Source organism: Orycteropus afer, unplaced genomic scaffold (genome assembly GCF_000298275.1).
Source record: "Orycteropus afer afer isolate SDZICR_OR568_19922 unplaced genomic scaffold, OryAfe1.0 scaffold00161, whole genome shotgun sequence".
NCBI classification, from domain to species: Eukaryota; Metazoa; Chordata; class Mammalia; order Tubulidentata; family Orycteropodidae; genus Orycteropus; species Orycteropus afer.
In genome coordinates, this window is record NW_006921748.1 from 2,852,101 (window position 1) to 2,859,432 (window position 7,332).

Consider the following 7,332-nt stretch of genomic DNA (forward strand, 5'->3'; position numbering starts at 1 on the left):
AGAGAGAAAAAAATCAGCGGAGGACAGGGCAGGGCACCCAGCCTCTGTCTGAGCACACAGACTGTGGTGGAGTTCCTGTGGGCCCATAAGGTGGGTGGGAGTGGGGAATGGCCACGCCTCTGTTCACCAAGTGGGTGTGGCGTATAAGAGTAACAAGAGGAATATCACATCTTGTCAGTCTTGCTGGTCCAGAGTGCCCTTGGTGTTGCTTGCAAGCAGAACATGTTCTTAAGCCCCAGTAATCTGCAAGAGAGAGCACTGTCTCTTTAAATATCCAGAAGAGTCAAGCCGCTTTTAAACATCAAAATGGCAGCGTCCTCCAGACAAGCAAAAGTCCACATTTCAGCCCACATTTCTTTTCACTTTCTCCGTTTATTCCCCAGCCACCAGAGCAGTACTCTGTTCAGTCCCAGTCTAGCAGGGCTGATTTTTAGGTTAATTCTTAGGTCCTACCACCACTTGGCACTCTCAAAGCTGTCTGTGCTGTGCCATCAGGATCGCTCAGGATTGCGGCCAGACCACAGCTCCTCTGTCTCCTTTTTTGGTATTTTCATTCAAATTCTTCTGCTAGTTGGGGTTTAGTCCACTTCTATATTCTTCCCTTCAAGGCTCAGGGGTCCAGGATTTTCTTCTGTGTCTGTGTTAATTGGTTTCCCTTTTCTTTGTTGAAGAGGGTCTGTGCAGTCTTTCTGCCTAGTCCACCATCTTACCAGAACTCTGTAGTTCCCTATTGATGCCTTGAAATAAATGGTACACAACTGGGAAATTCTGTTGTGAAAGCAAATCACACAATTCAAAATCTCGCATAAGATCAGCTTTTACTTAAAACATTTCAGTAAATGTGTTTCCCTAGAAACAGAGTACTATTGCCCTCATAAAGTTAAAGTCCACTTACTGTGCTTGAGAGGGTTATTTTTATCTCCCCACTTTACCAGAGGATCAGATGATGCAACAATACCATATTCAGATAAGAGAGTTCTTCAGGGCCCTTTCATCCAAGGATCTAGGTCTTCATAAACATTAATTAATTCTTCTAACACCACTGTGAAGAGAGAATTCAATTTTTTGTGCTAATTAGACATGTTAAACAAATACTACCAGTGCTTAGACAGAATCCTGGCTACAAAGCAAAACCAATCTTTTTGTATTAGAGAAAAAAAAAGTTTCCTTAATTGGTTCTATGTTAAGGAAATCAAGGAAAGGGACAGACGTGTTCCATATGTCACGTAAGGAGTCATAGCAAGACTTTCACCATTCCAGAGCCTCCAGCAATAGAGCTGAGCTACTTGGGGGACCCTTGGTCAAGTGTGTGCAACCAAGGGGCAGCATCATGGAGAAACAGAAGTCCTGGGTCAAAAAAAAGAAAGTACAGAGAAAGCATATAACATTATAATATAGTTTTTCCATAACCACCAGTAGTTTTTTATTATCGCTGCTAAATAGAGTCCAGAAATACTTTTACCACAAAGAAGATTTTTCTCTTCTCTTTTATTTTCTTTCCTTTTTTTGCCTCTTTTTTCTCACCAAACTCTATAAAATATGCCCTCTCTGAAGTTAAGTCTCAAACATTGACAGCATATGAACAATCTTCAGAAGTTTTTCTCAGGTTCTTTTATGCATTTCAAGCTAATCTCTTTGCAATGAGATGCTCAATATTGGAAAAAAAAAAATAATAACTTTTTTTTTCCCTCAGTTTTGGGAGAAGTAGCTAATATCTTTTTAAAAAAATGAAGAAAATAAACCAACAGAAATGTCATTGTGCAGAAATTCTGATAACATTGTCTTTGCCTATTTCTAGATTAAGGTCCATGGGTGAAACAAATGGTTAAATTCTGGACTACTAAACAAAAAGTTGTATGTTCAAACCAACACAGAGACACCTCAGAAGTAAGGCCTGTGTCTATACAAAGTCTTGAAAACCCTGTGGAGCAGATCAAGATGCATCTGAATTTGACTTGAATCTGAACCAAGTCTTAAAAACCCTGTGGAGCAGTCTACTTTGCACATTTGGGATTACCATAAATTGGTATTAATTCTACCGCAAATAACAACAAAATTCCTAGATTAGTAACTATGTAGTCCAGGGTAGGAGAGCCAGGAGAGAGAAATGATTATTTTAAGAATGAATTAATTGTCCAAGAATTCAATAAAAATATACACATCTTTCCTAAACATTAGAGATAAATGAAACACAATCATAATATTTTACTTTTCATTTTGTTTGTATCACTTAATCTTAGTTCAGTGACAATAGGGTTTTTCAGAAAGATCATATTAAGAGTAAAGTTAATTCATTTACAGACCATTCTACCTTTAACTCCATGTATCTACATATACTGGAGCTCTCATGGCATAGTGCCTAAGGCATTTGACTGATAACCAGAAAGCTGGTGGTTCAAACTCACCAGCCACTCCTGGGAAGGAAGACTGGACAATTGTTCAAGACTTGCCTTGTTCCCAATCTTATGAAGAAATAATTAAAATTTACACCTTTAAGTAGAATGTTCTATCTTCCAGTTCACTTATTCTTTCCTCTGTCACTTCTATTCTGCTGTTGAGTTCATCCACTAGGCTTTTTATTTTAGTTATACTTTTCAAGTATAGTATTTTCATTTAGTTTTCCTACATGCTTTCTTTTTCTTTGCTAAGACTTTCTGTCTCTTTTGAGCTTTCCTCACTCCCTTCATGTGTGTTTCTTTTCTTGTTAAAAAATTTTATCACAGCCACTTTAAAATATTTGAAGGATCATTATAATATCTGCGGCATTTTGATGTTGGAATCTATGGATTGTCCTATTCCATACAGGGTCCTGATTCCTTGCATAATAAGTGAGCTTATATTGAGAATTGTCTAATGTATTGAAAACTATCTAATGTTCTGAGAATCTAGATTTTGTTTAAGCTCTCAGTTTCAGCTGAATTTCTCAGACACTGCTATAGTAAAGGAAAGGAGTAGTGTCACTTCATTATTTTCAGATGGAGATAGAAGTCCAACTTCCCTACATGGACTCTGATGACTCATTGATTGTTTGATTCTGGTTGAGTTTCTTATTTAATTAACTTTTCATATGCTTGTTGATGTGTACAATTTCTCACTCAACTCTCAAGTAGTGACAAATACTCATCTATTATAACTCTACTCAGATAATAGATCATCTTCTAACCCACTTCCATATTTTTTGACAGTTGAATCATTAAAGTATTAAATAAATTTGTGTCTTTTACATGTATTAATATCACACTTATTATGCCTTTCTACTTACTATAACACTCTACTTACGGAACTATATATACTAGAATGACATATGTTATCCTCCTTTAGCTCACTGCCATCTGTCCTGGCTTTAAAGGAGTTGCATCACCTGAATGAGTATTAAAATGCTACAGCAAGGTAAGAGCAGCATGGTGAATACCCAGAAAATCAGGTACTAGAGATAACACCTGTTCATTTTTCTGGTCACTATATTATTTGCTTTCCTGCACTAGATACAATGAGTGAGCACATGAGATGTAAACTTTCTGAAAATTGTCTTGCTGATATTCATAGTTACTTTATTTCAGGAATGGAGAACATGTAGCCTTTAAATATGATTATTAATCTATTTATTCAACACTTACTCATCAGGGCAATAGGTTGTGTGTTAGTATAAGTATTTAGTTATGATGAAATTTTTATATTTCTTTACACAACTTCCCATAGACACTTTATGGTTATGCAGTTTAGTTAATCACTGACATAAATAATAAATTTAGTATAGATATGATAAAATATATTTTCTATAATAACAACCTCAGTTTTCTCCTTTAGAGGTGTCACTGAGAAAATACATAAATTATCTAGTTTATTCATTCTACAAATAGTGTGTACCAACTGACTAGGAGATTGGATAAAATGGTGATTGAAATGGAACATTATGTGACCTTATGGTGTCAATATGCATCAAACAAATGAAAATAAAATAAAATATTATGTTTGGGAATGAGAATTGCTATGATGGAAAATAAAGTAAGAAAAGGAGTTGGAAAGAGATAAAGGCACTGATTAAATATGGTGTGACATAAGGCTTCTCTGAGAAGTTAATAGTTGAATAGTGACCTGAATGAAATAAGAATGAGTGAGAATGAGACAGAGAGAGAGAAAAAAAAGAAAGAGAGACAGAGAAGAAAAGAGAGAAATAGCCACTTGGAACAGAGAGCAGAAAGACAAAGGGCTGGCAATATGCTTGCCTAGGTAAGAAAAGGACATTGTAGTTTGAAAAGAATGAAAGAAGAGGAAGATGGTAAAGAGTTCAAGCCAGAAGATAGGTCATGATGTGCTGGTTAAGACTGAATTTCATTCTACTTGTGATAGAAATGGGAGATAATCAAAAGGGAAATGACACGCCTGGTTTATATATATAGAAAGAGTTATCAGAGTTATTTAAATACATATGATTGTATATTTAGAAATATACTATATATTTATAATATATATTTAAATAAAATATATTCATATCTTAATATGTGTGTGTGTGTGTGTGTGTGTGTGTTGTTTATAAATGTTGTTTTTAGGTGCTGCCAGTCAGTTCTGATTCACAACGACCCTATGTACAATAGAAAAAAACACTTCCTGGTCCTGTGCAATCCTCACAATCATTGCCATATATTTGTACCCATGGTTGCAGTCACTGTGTTGATCCAATTCGTTGAGGATCTTCCTCTTTTTTGCTGACCCTCTCCTTCACCAAGCATTCTGCCTTTTTCCAGGGACTGGAAACATTCCCAAAGTACATCAGATGAAGTCCTTGCTTCTAAAAATCATTCTGGCTATACTTCTTCTAAGATGTATTTTTCCATTCTTCTCACAGTTCATAGTATATTCATTATTCTTTGCCAACATCATAATTCCAAGGCATCAATTCTTCTTTGGTCTACCTTATTTGTTGTCCAGCTTTCACATACACATGAAGGGACTGAAAATACTGTGGTTCGGGTCAGATGTAACTCAGTCCTCAAAGTGGTATCTTTGCTTGTTAACACTTTTAGAGGTCTTTGCAGCAGATGTGTACAATGCAATACAACATTTTATTTAACTTCTGCTTCCATGTGTGTTGATTGTTAATCCAAGTAAAATGAAATACTTGATGACTTCAATACTTTCATTGTTTATCATAATACTACTCATTGTTCTAGTTTTGACCATCTTGGTTTTTTTATCCTGAGGTGTAAAAGGAGTTTTGGTGGCACTGCTAAAACACTGGGCTTCTAACCAAAAGATCGGAGGTACAGATATGCCAACTGCTCTGCAGGAAACAAAAGGGGCAGTCTGCTTCTGTAAAGATTTACTACCTTAGAAACCCTATGGAGAAGTTGTACTCTGTCTAATAGGGTTGCTATGAGTAAAATTTGACTTGATGACAGTGGGTTTGGTTTGTTATTTGGCTGTGCTGAAGTGTGATCCATACTGAAATCTGTATTCTTTGATCATCATCAGTAAGTGCATCTTCTATATATTTAAATTATTCTGACTGTTGCATTAATTTAAAAAAAATAGTTACAGGGAGAAAATAATTATAACTGTCAAGACTAAATATTAAGCTAATGGTGAATTCTAAGGAATACTTATTGAATCATAACCTAGAGATGGTGGAGGTTGAGGTTATGATATGAGGATGAAGGGAAGATTAAAATTCATGGTGGGGCTGAAAGCTCCAGAAATATTCTTTGAGGAAAGGGAAGATGAGAATACCTTTATGACATTTGGCCTGAACATCCATGAAAACATTAAAACTGTTTAAATCCGTAGTAAATAACACTAAGATAAAGTAAGTCTGGTGAATACTCAACACTCAATTATAACAATAGGGAGAAAAACAAAACAAAACAACAGAAAAGAACATAAACAAGCCCTATTGTGTAATAACTATCAATCTCCAATTTGCAAGGATATGAACTATATTGGGTTTTGTTGTTGTTGTTGTTAGGTGCCATCGAGTCAGCTCTGACTCATAGTGACCTCATGTAACACAGAATGAAATATTGCCCAGTCCTGTGTCAGCCTCATAATCCTGGCTATATCTGAGCCCATTGCTGCAGCCATTGTGTCAATACATCTTGAAGGCCTTCTCCTCTTTCATTGACCCTCCACTTTACCAAGCATGATATTCTTCCCCAGGGAATGGTCCTTTCTGACATCATGACCAAAGTAAGTAAGATGAAATTTGGCCATTCTGGCTTCCAAGGAGCATTTGGCCGCACTTCTTCCAAGAAAGATTTGTTAGTTCTTTAGGCAATGCCTGGTACTTTCAGTAATCTTTGCCAGCACCACAGCTCAAAAGCATCAACTCTTCTTTGGTCTTCCTTATTAACTGTCTAGCTTTCACAAAAGATAAGGAAATTGGAAGATTTTTACCACCTTCTACAGTCTGAAATTGAACAAACATGCAATCAAGATGTGTTGATAATCACTGGTGATTGGAATGCAAAAGTTGGAAATAAAAAAGAATCACTGGTATTTGGAAAATATGTCCTTGGTGATAAAAATGACATTGGAGATCACATGATAGAATTTTGCAAGACCAATGACTTGTTCAAAGCAAATACATTTTTCAACAACACAACAGTGGCTATACATGTGGACTTCGACATATGGAGTACACAGGAATCAGATTGACTATAACTGTGAAAAGAAGCGATGGAAAAGCTCAATATCCCTAGCTAAAACAAGGCAGGAGCTGACTATGGAACAGAACACCAACTGCTCATATGAAGTTCCAGTTGAAGCTGAAGACAAAAGGAGTCCAAGAGAGCCAAAATATGACCTTGATTACATCTCTCCTGAATTTAGCAACCATATAAAAATAGATTTAATGCATTGAACACCAATGACTAGATGCCAGGGGAGTTGTGGGATGATATCAAGAACATCATCCATGAAGAAAGCAAAAGGTCACTAAAAAAGATAGAAAAGGAAGAAAAAATCAAAATGGATGTCACAATAGACTCTGAAACTTGGCCTTTAATGGAGAGTAGCTAAATCAAATCAGAGAAATGAGGAGATAAAAGACCTAAATAGAAGATTTCAAAGAGCCGCTTGAGAAAATGTAGTCAATTCTTATAATGAAATGTACTAAGATCTGGAGTTAGAAAACCAAAAGAGAACACTCCGCATTTTTCAAGCTGAATGAACTAAACAAGAAAAATCAAGCTTCAAGTTGCGATATTGAAAGATTTTATGGACAAAATATTGAATGATGCAGGAAACATCAAAAGAAGATGGAAGGAAGAGGCGGGGCAAGATGGTGGACTAGGCAGAAGGATTGCACAGACCCTCTTCAACAAAGAAAAGGGAAAC